The following is a 13,805-nucleotide window of genomic DNA, read 5'->3' as shown; positions in this document are numbered from 1 at the left end:
GTGGGGGGTTTGGGGGGGTCACAGACCACCATCAAACCGTGTGGACGCAGGACCTTGTCTCCTGCTGCCAAAACATAAATAAGTTTGGTATTACCACTCGCGTTTGTTTCCCTTGTGACTGAGGTATATATTTTAATGTTTATCATTTACAGAAACAAACGTCTTTTTACGTCTTTCTTTTTTCAGACGTTGTTGTTTGTTCGTTTATTGTGGTACTGTGTTTTATCCATCACCCTGGTCCGCTAGCACACGTGCTACATATGGGAATAATACTAACAGAAATGATTGCATTCTTTACATTTTTTACTCAGTAAAACGCCAGACATTTATGTAACTTAATAATGATGCCAATCATTAAATCCTCTTTTTAAATTAGTTTAATTTAGTTCTGCAACAATAAAACTGACCACACACCTAGCCGTTGGCTGTGGGGACTACAAAAGGAAAAGAGAAATAAGGAATTAACATTAAAAAATAAAAAAAAGTAAACACAATAATAAAATTAAAAAAAAAACGACCAAGAAAACAAAATGAAAGAGAGAAAAAAATAAAATAAATATACGCATTTACCAAAAAAAAGACATTTTTTAAAACAATTATTACAAACACACTCTTATGGATGTAGTGTGTGTGTGTTTGACACTTTTATACGTTAATAATGAACAGTGGAAAACGGTATAACGCAAGTATAAGTGTCGGAATGAGTTCAGAAAATACGTTAGAGTTCATCAGTAAAAGCAAAAGAATAAAAATCCAATGTCCTTTCATCGGATTATTAATGTTTCAATCAGAGCTTCTATTGCATTGTAAGGCAGTGTAGCCATTTGTTTTGTAAATTGGAAGAATACAAATATTTTATTATTATTATTATTTATCAAATTACCATCAGAGGGAATGCGACACACACACACACACCCGCACCCCCAACCCACATACACAGTAAAAACTGTCCCTGCTAAAAAAAAAGTTTGTGAAAGTGGCCTGACGTCACACTCCCACAATGCTTACCGCCCCATAACCGAGAGAGAGAGAGAGAGAGAGAGAGAGAGAGAGAGGGGGTAGAGAGGCGCACTCTCACTCTCAGGCCCCGCATACATACTCTCACACACGCATAGAAAGAGAGAAACGGAAAAATAATCGGGACAAGTGTTACAAACGATCCCAGCACGAATCGCGTGGAGGTAGTAAGAGGAGCCGAGTCCGTGGATTTTTTCTGGAGTGGCCCAGGATGGAAGTTTACCGGGATCCATGTGAAAGTGACTAATGCGGAGCTGGAAACTTTTAGGTGGGTGATCGGCCTCGCTTTCCTCCCTCTCTCTCTCACTCTCTCTCTCTCTGTATATGCGTGTGTGTGTGTGTGTGTGTCAGTGTGTGAGATAAGTTTTGGATCAACTCCCAGCTTCACGTCTGACACTTGGATTGTTGTGTTTTTGCTGTCGCGCAGAAGTCGCAGCCGCTTTTGCGCAATTGTGACTTGCCTTTAACTCTTCATTACGTGATCTCCTCCTCCTCCTCCTCCTCTGCCACCACCTCTCCTCACTCCTTTCCTCACTCCTTTCCTTGCCCTTTCTACTCCTGCTTCCATCGGTGCATAAACATGTTGTTAAACGTGAGAAGTTTTTGGAGACACGGCTGCGGTGGTGGTGGTGGTGGAGGTGGAGGAGCAGTGGGGCAGCGCTGGTGCTCTCTCTCTCTCTCTCTCTCTCTCTCTCTCTCTCCCTGCGTCCTGCGAGCCGTGCGTCGCTGTTGACGTCTGCTGTTTCTTCCTGCCACCGAGTTCAACTATGAAGCGATTTGTAGTTGGACAAGTCTGTCCTGGTCCAACCTTGTTTGTGTGCAGTTTGGCCACAGAAGTATAGACCAAATGTGGGAACGAAGTTAAAAAGAAAAAAAAAAAGAAAAAAAAGGAGTGATCTGCATGGTGCAGAACAAAACGATCTTCGAAGAAAATGAAAAAAAAAAACCCAAAACAAAAAACAAACAAACAAACAAAAAAAACAACCAAACAAACAAACAAACTAAACAAACGGTAAATCTCTAAAGTTCATTTGACATCAGTACAAACGACATGTGACGACAGTCCAGCACAGGATGGACTGAGCTGCACTGGACTTGTTGCTGATGAGGCACCTCCAACATCAGACGGAAGTCCGCTAACGACAACCTGTAGAACGATGACACGTGTTGACAGTTGATCATTTGGTCAAAGAAGATTAAACCCCTGCTCACGAAGCCTTAGAGATGTTTTGTGTAGAATGAGAGCCTTCGTCGTTGTTGTGTCTGTTTGTTTGACACTGATTCTGGATTTCCTTCAAAACATGTTATATCGCTGTGTTTGAATGTAACATGTCTTCTTCGTCTTGTTCATGTTGCTTTTTGACGTGTTCTCTGTTCAGCTGATGGAACGAACATGTCATCATGGCATTTAATCACTTGTCTTTCTGTCCTTGGCGGCAGATCGAAGGATGACCTCATTGTAGAGAGTACAGTTTTGTTCAGGTTCCCAACACTACTGGATAAAATGCAGCCCTAAACTGTAACTGATCCTTCCTGCTATCTACAAGGTCTCAGAAATCTCCTCCACCTCTTTCCTGATATCCATACACCCTAAAGAAAATTCAAACCTTAATCTTGACTTAATACTAAATAATGTATTTTTTTATTTAGAATGTCTGCAGTTTTGAGATCCTGTGCTAGATATGTTTATGTCTGGCCTTAAAGTGACTAAAACACTGCTCATCTAATCTGCTCAGCCATTGGCTACGGTCACAAGGTAGTAGGAAAACATTGCTTAAAGACAGAAGAACTGCTTGGGAAAATTAGATTCAAGCATCAGAAGAGTATCAGGTTCTTTCAGAGCAGAACATGAAGAACCCTCGGCTGAACGAGTCTCGGTCCACTGTGGAATGTCCAGATGGGACATCACATGGTGGGTTTTTGCATTTATCCTATGTAAGATGAGAAGACGTATGACAGAGGTACATTTTTAACGGTGCAGCTACATTTTCGACTCACGTTCAAATATACATCAAATATAATGGGATCCGCCTCGTCGTGTGTCTTTGTTCTGATTCTGCCGCATCAAAGTCGGCAGCAGGATTTGAAAGAGAGCACTACAGGTGGTCACTGTTTTTATTTACTTGTAGCATATCATTCCAAAGTGACATTAAGCTGCTGGGTTGTCTGTATCAATATGTTTTTTCAGAAATGTACAGAAATCTGGGTGAAATGTAGCATTTATTTAGTTAGATATTAATATTTTTCAGCTGTTGATTTCAAATCTATGAATGCTTAACTTCCAAAAAATGCATTAAAAAAAATCTAATTTTTATTTTGGAAATGTATTTGGGCGGAAACACAAACATAACCTTTTACACCTGAACCATACAGTATACCATTGGTTGATGCTGCTTTTATACCCAGGCCTGGCAGTTGAACTAGGGCTTGTTGTTCATCCTTTAATAATAAGTTTGTGTTGAGTTTGGGTGTGATCTCTGGTGGAAATGGAAGCTATTTTCTGATTTGTTGTGCAGCGGTCAAAGTATCAAAAACCTCCAAACAGATCATTGATTAGTATCAGTAAATTTGGGGAAAAAAAACATCAAATATGTTTGTATTATATTTTTAAATATTTTATTGTATTAATCTGGAAGCTTGGACTGAAGTTGTTAGTCAAAGACATGAGTTTTGATTTTGTGTATTTTCTTGCTCTATATGTGCGTGCGTGTGTGTGCATGCACTTTTCCTTGAAAGCGGGTAAATAACAATTGAGCCCTCCCCAAAAGCAGAGGGAGGGGTCTGCAGAGAGTCACTGGGGTTTGGTTTTTGCACTTGTTATTGACTTGTCCTCACACATTTGTTTTCAATCAGCGGCATGAAAAGAGGCAAAAATAGAGAACGAAGAAGAAAAACTCTGCTTTCCAATGAATTGTGACTTTAACTGTTCTATAAACAAAAACTAAAAAGCAGTTTATTTTGAGGTCCTTATGTCTCTATACGTCATTTTATAAAGCATTTACTTTTATGTTCCTGTGACAATTGTTATTATTAATTAGTGATGAGACGTTTTTATCATGACTTGTCTTTCTTCATCTATATTTTTACCCTTTTATCAAATTTTTCCTATATTTTTTTCTATATTTTATCCAGCGTTTTTTGATGAAGATTCATTTATTTTGCAAAAAAAATACCCATATATGTTTGCCTTTTTTCTGGTTACAGTTTTTAACTGTGCTACTGGCCTGTTTTTGTTTAAACATTTTTTTCTACCAGCCCCCCCCCCCCCCTTTTTTGTTTTTGCTTAACTTTGAACTATTTGGGTTACGTATTCTTTAACTATTTTTACTTCTAGTTTCTTAACCTTTTCCTGTTCTCTCGGGCTCAAGTTGCAGAAAGACACCAGAAAATCAGTTAGAACAGGGTTGGCTTGGATTTAACTTCAGAAATACATGTTGTTAGACATTAGACTGTGTACCCTGTGGTACTTTTGAATTTTTACCATTAAAAGTTGACCCTTGTCATCTTACATTATCAACATGATCTGTGGCAGACTTTTACATTTAAGATTTAATGCTGCACAGAAACGGAGCAAAAGTAATTATTAGGACAACGAAAGCATAACAACAGCAGTCAGTCGAAGCAAAAACTTGCAAAAAAAGTAAGAGAAACGGTTTCAAAATATGTGCGTAACAGCTCTTTTCTCCCTGACAAAAAGTGCTAATTAATTTAATATTAATATAATATAAAATAATCAAATAAAATTGAATAGATTACAGTTTTCCCACTTTAGCAAATGCTTCATAAATTAAATGTCTGTCATACAGACCCAGGGTTGATGCTCCTGTTATTGTTGGTGTCTCAGTGACATTTTAGCCTGAAAGGGTTTTTTCATGACATCAGCTCTGAGCCTGAAGTTCTCAGCAGACTTCCTGTGGTTCTCACATGTTCATGCTCTCAGCAGGTAGAAGCTCCTCAGAGTTAACAACACTCACTAGCTCTCTGTCAACTATTACACATAATAAGGACTAAAATGTCAAGAGACAGTCGAACATTTCCCCAAACCAAACTTCAGGCCTTTGTAGGCCAAAACTTCATCGTTGCAGTTATTAGTTAGTACCAGTATCATCACAAACTTTTTTTTAGTTTTTTTTTTAAATCAATCAATGTCTTTGTTATTTCTAGACTTTTTTCTAGACAGTTTGTAAATATTTTAGCTAAAGTTTTATTTGTTTTTCACCTCACAATTAATATTCTTTTGATACTTTTTTTTATAAAATTTGTTTTTCCAAGAAGACCTTTTTTTTACAGTGTTTTAACTGTTTTATTAGTCTTTTTATTTTTTGACTAACATTAAGTAATTATTATTTTAGCAAACCTTATCTATTGTTTGTGTTATTTTTTTATTAGCTATTTTGGCTAGGTTTAGCTGGTTCTGTTCTCAATTTTATTATTGTTGTTTTAATTTCCACTATAAGCTTTTTTTTTGCAATAGATTTGTTTTTGCAACATTTTATTATTACAGAACTTAAGATTAATTGTTGTTTAGCAGACAAAAACATAGTCTTTGGATGTGATTAATTACTCTGATGTTAGGTCTAGAAAATGGAGAAAATGTCTTCCCAGAAGTTTGTTTTAGTCTATTAACCAATTTACCTCCATAGTCTTTAAGGCCGTAGTAAAACATGAATAGTCTCATCTAAACTAACTGATCATTTCAATTGTTTCAAGTTAATGTGAATTTTGTCAGATTGAAAAAATACTGAAAATCTGACATTACTGATTAGCAAAAAACACACAAAAAAAGGGCCAAACATCGCATTCATGCCAAACTGATAAAGTGAGGAAACACAATAGTTTTTAAATAACACACTAAAAATACCAATGTCACAGTTCCAGATGAAAACAGTCTGGTTCAGTTTGGGTGGGTTTCCCCCTCTGGTTGATGACGGCAGGCCACCACCACCCATTTTCTGCTGCTGCCTTTTTATGTGTGTGTGTGTGTGTGTGTGTGTGTGTAAGTGTGTGTGTGTGTTGTTGTTTTTAAGACAAGCGTGTTCCCAACAAGGCCTGCAGCTACATAATAAGGAAATGGAAGTGAGTTTGTCACGAGACAAAGGCTTTGTTGCTGCTAGTTTGAAGTGCAAGTCCAGACCCATGTGTGTGTTGATGTTTTTGCCACATTCTTGTTGTAAAAAAAAAAAAAAAAAATCCTTTGTCTGTAGATCTGTTCACTTGCTTAAACTGACATCAGCCATTTGAGTTGGTCTGACGGTTCAGAGCATCCTGTGCCGGCGTATCGGCACCTGTTTTATTTTTCAGCAGCCGAGGAGTGACGCTTGTTTCCTGAACTTTTCTCAGTCCTTCAGGCCATTTTTAGTCTGAGAAGTTTAGAAGAAAGCCACCAGACTTGCTTGGATTTCATTCGGGGCACATTTTAAACTCAGGCGGATAAAAATAAAATACAAAAAGGCCAGAAAAGTCAAAGTTAGTATTTAAAAATCTTCGTCTGATAGCAGACTTGGGGTAGGAGAAGCGGAATATTTGGCAAGACTAGCTTAAAAGTAACAGAAGTTATCCTGAAAAATGCATGCTAAATGTAAGCTAAAGGTTAGCTTATAAATGCATCAACATAAGCTGCAATACAATAAAAGATTTGGTCTTTTTAACTTTTTACAAGGAACAAAAAAGCAAAATAGGTGGGTAAAAGTTCTGACGGAATAGGATAAGTTCAAAAACAAACAAACATAAGGCAAGAAATAGCCTCAAATTCTGTTGAAATAAAAAAGGAATAATTAAAAAAATATCAAAAATACCAAGAATTTACAGTGAAAATCCCAAAAGCTGAATAAAAAAGTTACAAAATATAATGACAAGTAAAAAGTAAAATAATCAAAAATTAAAAGCTCAACATCCTGGTGAAATTTAAATACATTTTTACATGATAAAAATTATATAAAATAAATCATACATAAACTGTTAATATCTATTCGCCTATTGGTTTGCCTACTTAACTGGAAAAAAAAAATCTGTAATTTTAGGAAAGACATCAGAGGCCACACAAAACTGCCATTGAGTACCATTATTGGTCCCTGGACCAGAGGTTAGACATGCATTTGCCAAAAGCCAAAATGACTATAAATGCAGCTATTTGCTCCTCGGGTTGTTTGAAAGTGTGATTTTCCATTTAAAAATAAATCATCTGTGACATCCATTCTGTTCTCTCAGAAATATTTTCTTCAGCGAGGACAGAATCCTGGCTCCAGCTTCTTCTCATTAGTCTCCGTGGATTACTGCAGTTCTCTGCTGCTCCTGTGGTTGGAGGCAGCACGTTTCATGTTTGCCTTTGTGATTGAGTGAATGTGTTTGCCTGAGAGAGCCCGCACACATGCCTGTTATTTGGACTGGACGGGAGCGCGCACATGACAAAGGGAGAGAGGGAGATGTTTTTGAGCCTGGAGGGAGGTCTTCTTCTCTCTTCTAACTAATGCCTTGCACCTTTGTGGTCAGTGGCGGTGGCGGCGGCGGCGGTGGCAGCAGAGGCGTTGGTGGTGGAGGTGGTGGCAGCAGCAACAGCAGGCTGATTTCCATGAGAAAAGAGCATCAGTTGGGGGAATGGGGGGGGGGGGGGGGGCAGCCCTCTGTGGGGACGAGTGGTAGTTAATAACCAGGGAAGAATCGGAAAAGCTCTGATTCCCCCGCTTTGTACTTCTTCACCTTCTGGACGCAAGGATGGAGATGGATGAGGGGGTGGAGGTGCAGAGGAGTGAGGGGGACACTGGGTTCATGATAGAACGGACGACATTCTCAAATCGCTGCAAAGAGTTTGTTGTATTTGTGATATTTTTAAGACAGCACCAGGTGGAGAAAAAGGATGGGATCAGAGGAGCGTCAAGGCTGAGGATGTATTTTCCCCATCTGATTTAAATAGTTGTGGTTCAGTTTCATTGACAGAGTATTTGAAATAACCTTCAGGTCACTCCCCTGATGTCTTATTCCAGCTTTGTCTCCTCTGACCTAGCACTCTGTGTCGTCTTCATCGAGTTGTTCTCAGCAGATTTCAGTTTTGGTTTGGAGTCCTCCTCAGAGGTGGACCTTTGTTGGTCCGGGCCTCGCTGTCCTCTCCTGTGCAGATATCCAGTGATGGTCCGTAACATATTTTGTAGAGATTTCTTAAAATCTTGCAGTTCTTGACACTGAATAAAGGTTATCTTGGTATATCTTCTTCTCGCTTGATGAGCATCAGAGATTTTTCTCAAGTCCCTCAAAAACGATGTTCTTTTCGCAATGAATATATAACAATAGTAGGGATGTGCGATAATATCGGCTGACCGATATTATCGGCCCTGATATTAGCATATTATGTAATATCGGTATGTATTGTTATCGTTTTTTTCCTCCGATAATGAAAAACCTATAACCCAATGCCTGGGTTTAGCCAAATGATAGGTGCCCTAAAAAAGGTTTTGGGGATAAACGGCTGTATTTTAAAGAGAAAGTCACTAGATGGCAGCATTGCAGCTAATTTAATTAAACTCATACTCATACAGTGGTTTGTAGAGATAAATAAATAAATATTACCAGGCCTATATCGGAATCGGGTAAGTGTTTGGACAATATCGGCATATCAAATATCGGCCAAAAGTTAATATCGGACATCCCTAAACAATAGAGAGCTATGTCTGTGTAAGTCTTCACTGGACTGTTTGTTTGGTTGAAGTTTGTGTTTTTGTTCTCTTTGAACTCACATGGTCAGCTTGTGTGTTTACGGGTGTGTGTTGGTTCAGTGTCATGGGACAAACGTGGATATGTCATTTTTACACACACTCTCGCTCTCTCACACAGAAAGGATTTAAAAAAAGAAATAATGGGCATCAATCATTAGATATCAGACAGTCATCAGCCAATCACGGCAAAACACTAAGATTCACAGATTCCAAATGAATGTCTGATGTTAAAAGGTTCGTGTTGAGGTGTTTTTGGGCAGAGGTTGAATGAGGTCAGCTGGAGACATGGACACTGTAAGAGATAGGCTGTAAACATGGCCGCTTTTGGAGGCAACATAAATAGTGATTCTAATAAAAACTAAACTTCCTTTAGATATCACTGGTCTAATAATACCAAGTCATAAAACCGTGGAACACTGAGGTTGTTGTAGACTTGAAAACCAGTCACCTCTTTTTTAACCAAGGTCCATGGACACAACCGAGGAGTAAATCTGGGTAAACACACATTATGGACACATTATTAGTTACTTCTGGAAATAATCTTTAACCCTTTAACCCTTTCTATGGGTATAACGGGGGAAGGGTGGGGTGGTGGTGGAGCCAATCCCAGCAGTCATCAGGTGAGTGGGGGCTACACCATGTTGGTTCACCAGTCCATCAGAGTACAATATAAAGAGACAAAAATACTGTCCATCAGCCTCATATCTACAGTCATTGTATCTATATCTATATCATTGTAAGGCAAAAGTTCTAAACACTCTTCCACAGTTTGGCCCATTCTTATTTCCCTTAAAGGCAAAAATATTGATTTTCCTGATAGACTTTGGTCGAGGAGATAAAGACACGATTAAAAGTCTTCAGTTTCCAAAAAGATGAAAGTATACTTTGCTTGTTGATTTTACTGTAAATATTTTGTGTTTGTAGCCATTATTTGATATCTCATGTTTAAAAAACTGCACGAATGCTTGTATTTAACCACCTTCACACTTGAATATATATATGCTGAATACTACACCGTGGAACAAAGTGATTGAAAACAGAATTATGGATGCGTAAGAGCAAAACTACAGACACACACACGCGCTGTGGCCGAGGTTTTTGCGGAGCAGCTCACATTCTGATGGCTCCTGCAGTATGCTGCAGTTCAGAAATAGTAAGAGGATGCGAGATGCTTGAACCACATACTGCCACTTTCTGCTCGTGGATCTTTTTCTAGGAAGAGCAGGGCAGCTGTGGCTTTTCAGAACCTAGATCCATCCATCNGTCCACCCTGCACTGCCCCGGTCCATTATTTCAATGCATCCTCATTTCCATCCATCCTCTCCTTTTCCCCTTTCTTTCTTCTCCTCCCTCTCTCTCTCTCTCTCTCTCTCTCTTCTTTGGACCTTCCTCCATTCTTCTTCTCTCAAACTGAGTTTACAGCCCTCGGGCCACTTCCGCCAGGCTGTCTGCAGCAGATTTATTAATAGGCTTTTCTCCCTGTGCAGTAAACATAGCGTCGGTTCAGAGGGTCGCTTCTCACAAACCGATAGACTCACACTTAACCTTTAGGCTCGGACTGATTTGGAAACAGAGGCTGAAGGTTTTCCGTGGTGAGACGCTGCAGATTAGTTAGGGTCGACTAGGAATAAACACCGGCAGGAAGTAGAAGTGAACTGAAGTAAGACAGTGACGAAGATTTGATTTTTCAATTGTACACACATTTTGGCTAACTTTAAGCTTTTCCAGGATTTATTTTTTTACTTTATGTAAAACTTACGTTTGTCGCAGCTCAACGCTTCGTTATGTTTCTTACTAAATTTAATTTATCTGCCCGCTCATTCACCTGTACATTCATTCGTACATCCATATTTGTGCACTTTCGTATTTTTAGGAGTTGTCGCTGAAGGTGTAGCCTCTGATTCATCGATTTACTGGCCATTTTTATATTTAATTCACCATTTTCTCATGAAAATCCTTACATCTCTAAAGTTTACATAAAAAGAACTTTAAAACATTAGTACATACCGTCAAAAACTGGTTGCGGACTTGGGTCCAGAAGGTTGCAGGTTCGAGTCCAACAGCTGTCAAGTTGCCACTAAGGTGCTCTGAGCAAGGCACCATCCCCACACACTGCTCCTTAGGCGTTGAACTCCCCCGTTCACTATAGTCCATCCATCCATCTATGGGTGACATGGTGGCAGATGTGGTTAGAATGCTTGCCTTACAATAAGATCACCTTTTGAAGCACTTGCTGTAAATTTTGGCCTTTCTGTTAGTAGTTTGTGTGTGTGTGTGTGTGTGTGTGTGTGTGTCAGAGTTGAACAGAACTTCCGCCCTTTAAGGCACAGCACAGTCCCAGTCGACTCAGTGGTCAAAGTATGTAGCGAAGCCACCACCACATGAAACATGAGCACGTCTTCTGCTGGTCTGTCATCAGGCAGGACGGAGCTCAGAGACACGGACAGACTGTTTCAAAGATATATTGACATCTTCATGGTTATTACAGATGGAGTTCAGGCCTCAGAGAGGATCCTCTCACTGCTGCATGATGCGGCAGTGGTTTGAATCCTGTGGCCGCACACAGTGGTCACGTGTTTGATGCATAATTGGTAAAAAAAAAAAAATGGATGGCTGCCACAATATTCGCTGCAGCCTTGTGTAAATGTTACATTTTTGTTGTATGGATTTTGTACATTTTCCCACAGCTCATTAATCTAGTTTTTCTCCATTTAATTTTTTTTAATACATTATTTACATACAGTTTCTAGCCTCTGATTAACTGATTTACTGGACATTACTATATTCAAATGAACTCTTTTCTCATGAATGTTGCAGAAAATGTGTGTGTATATATCAAATCCAAAAAAACATCTCTAAGGTTTACATAAAAAATATTCATTACGTACCATCAAAAACTGGTTAAGGAAGCAGACTTGGGTCCAGAAGGTCACGGGTTCGAGTCCACCAGCTGCCAAGTTGCCACTGAGGTGAACTGAGCATGGCACCGTCCCCACACACTGCTCCCCGGTTGCTTGAGCGCTCCTACTGTTCACTATGGTGATGGGTTAAACACAGAGGTCACATTATTTTGTGTCACATTGACGAGTAATTCACTTTCATTAATTCACGTCCATTAATAAATTAGTTAAATCTAATGTAATGTAACTAAAAAGGTTTGATCCAATGCAGGATTTTTAGATTAACATTACAATTTGTTGTGAGGTTACAGCCGAATTACTAGGACATACATGAGAATTACTGGGGGACAGTTTATTAAAAAAATTCTAAATTTGCAGGTTTAATACATTTTAAAAATTTGACATGTTGTTCTTCACCTCCTTGGGCTGGACCCAAATACACTTCACTTCAGGGGCTTCTGTCAGTTAGGAGGAGTGGGAAAATCAATAACTCGGTGTTCTTGATTCCTGTCATTATCATCTCCTCACACGTGCTCGGCTGCGACAGGAGCCGGAGTGGAAGTGCGGTGGTGTGTCTGTGTCAAGGAATGCACTGTTACTCCACAGTCTAGTATGTACATGCAGAGCAAAGATGGATGCATGTCACAGTGTTGTTGAGATGTGGAGACGTGACTCAGCACACAGCTATGTGTGTTTGTGTGCTTTACTGGTACAATAATGTATAAAATATGAAGTGGGTCTGTCCAGGACAGCGGAGAGGATGTAGATGTGTGAGTCACAGAGTGGGTTGAAACCCGATCCGTGTGGACGGAGGGGAAAAGACACTGAGTCACTTATATGTATTCACATATGGCTACAGTAGCAGAAACAGATGATTAAACGTCCCTTGATTTGCTCTCGGGGCAGTAACAGAGCACAGATTCCCGCTGGAGAAACAAAAACAAACGCAGCCACAGAGTCTGATGACACACCTCCTCTTCCTCCATCTGAAATGATTTTAATCACTCCTTCACCCCCCCACCCCACCTCCTCCTCTTCAACAATCCCCAACTCACCCAGTACCGCCAAGTAAAACCTACTACTGCTACTCCCGCGCTACAGACGAAAGGAATCTTTTTGCAGCCGCGGTGTGAAAGTGAAAATGAGAGTTTGTGTCAGGAAGGATCTGAGGCTCTGAGGGAGAAACCATTCGCCTCCTGTGATTGATTAAAAGGAACTGATGAAAGAAAAGTTCATCGTTTCTGCCCAGGTCTTCTCTAGTCCTTTTAACAGTAACTTAATAATTTACTTTTTAATATTAACTTTGAATTAACTTGAACACATTAATGTTACATCGAGCCATGACAGGAAGCAGCCTCTTCAGGTGCAGAGAATTTATTTATAAAGTGTAAAAATAACAAAACTTACGGGGCCGCAGGAACAGCAGAACGTCAGGGCACGTAGAGAGGTGTAGATACACCCAGGACACCAGGTGACACTAATGAGACTGACGACAGAGACACAGGTGAATGATGACACTGAGTAACTCAGACAGGAGGGAAGGGGAGACAGACAGACATGACAATGAACCTACTTTTTCACTATTTCCAGCATTTCATGTTCTGAATTTTTACATTTTTATTTCTAATTTTCTACTTTAACATATTTCCTTTTTTGTGTGCTGTTTTTGGGCTTTTTAAACATTTTTTTATTTAATCGCCCGTTTAAAAAAGCACAGACAGGAAATGGGAAAACCATTTCTCTGATGCCGTATGTCATGGTCGGGAAGAGTTTTAAAGACTTTTAGCTTTGGTATAGTGGCTGGGTTTGTTTTATTTTATTTTAGATCTGAATTAAAACTTTGATATATTTTTTCTCTTTTTAAATTTTTTTGGGGCTCTGTATTTTTGTCCAGCACACATCGGCATGCAGGTCCTCAACCTTACAAATCCATCTTACTTAACCCAAAAAAGTTCTAGAAACCTAAATATTAGTGGTGTATGTAGACGCCACAGTTCAGTAGATATCAAGGTGATGACATCACAGTTTGGTACATTTCCTGTTTTACCAAAACATTTATAATAGATTATATTATTGCTATCTGATAACTTTGTCTGAAGTGTGTTTTTTTTGGTTCAACCTCTGGCCCTCGTCCACCTCCGTGTCCTTCAGTCACCTGTTGGCTCCTCAGCTCCACTTCCTC

General features: G+C 39.4%; 2 protein-coding genes across 14 annotated transcripts in view; one reads left to right on the top strand and one right to left on the bottom strand.

Annotated features, from left to right (window-relative positions):
* tm9sf4 (transmembrane 9 superfamily protein member 4) overlaps nucleotides 1–13,805 on the bottom strand; it is a 64,857-nt gene that overhangs the window by 11,870 nt on the left and 39,182 nt on the right. For 11 of the 13 annotated variants that reach the window (XR_003050817.1, XR_003050821.1, XR_003050823.1 and 8 more), the window contains exons 20-22: nucleotides 13,031–13,109; nucleotides 11,612–12,198; nucleotides 10,731–10,885 (exon numbers count right to left, since the gene is read on the bottom strand). The gene's annotated coding sequence lies outside the window, so the exon portion shown is untranslated. The remainder of the gene's footprint in view (nucleotides 1–10,730; nucleotides 10,886–11,611; nucleotides 12,199–13,030; nucleotides 13,110–13,805) is intronic. The other 2 variants (XR_003050819.1, XR_003050820.1) reach the window with 2 other exon arrangements.
* plagl2 (pleiomorphic adenoma gene-like 2) overlaps nucleotides 23–13,805 on the top strand; it is a 38,120-nt gene continuing 24,337 nt past the window's right edge. Inside the window, exon 1 of the mRNA XM_008318411.3 lies at nucleotides 23–1,285. The gene's annotated coding sequence lies outside the window, so the exon portion shown is untranslated. The remainder of the gene's footprint in view (nucleotides 1,286–13,805) is intronic.

Source organism: Cynoglossus semilaevis, chromosome 10, assembly GCF_000523025.1.
Source record: "Cynoglossus semilaevis isolate Cse_v1.0 chromosome 10, Cse_v1.0, whole genome shotgun sequence".
Classification (NCBI taxonomy): Eukaryota; Metazoa; Chordata; class Actinopteri; order Pleuronectiformes; family Cynoglossidae; genus Cynoglossus; species Cynoglossus semilaevis.
Note: the sequence above shows the minus strand (reverse complement) of the source record. Positions and strands in the feature narration are given on the sequence as shown.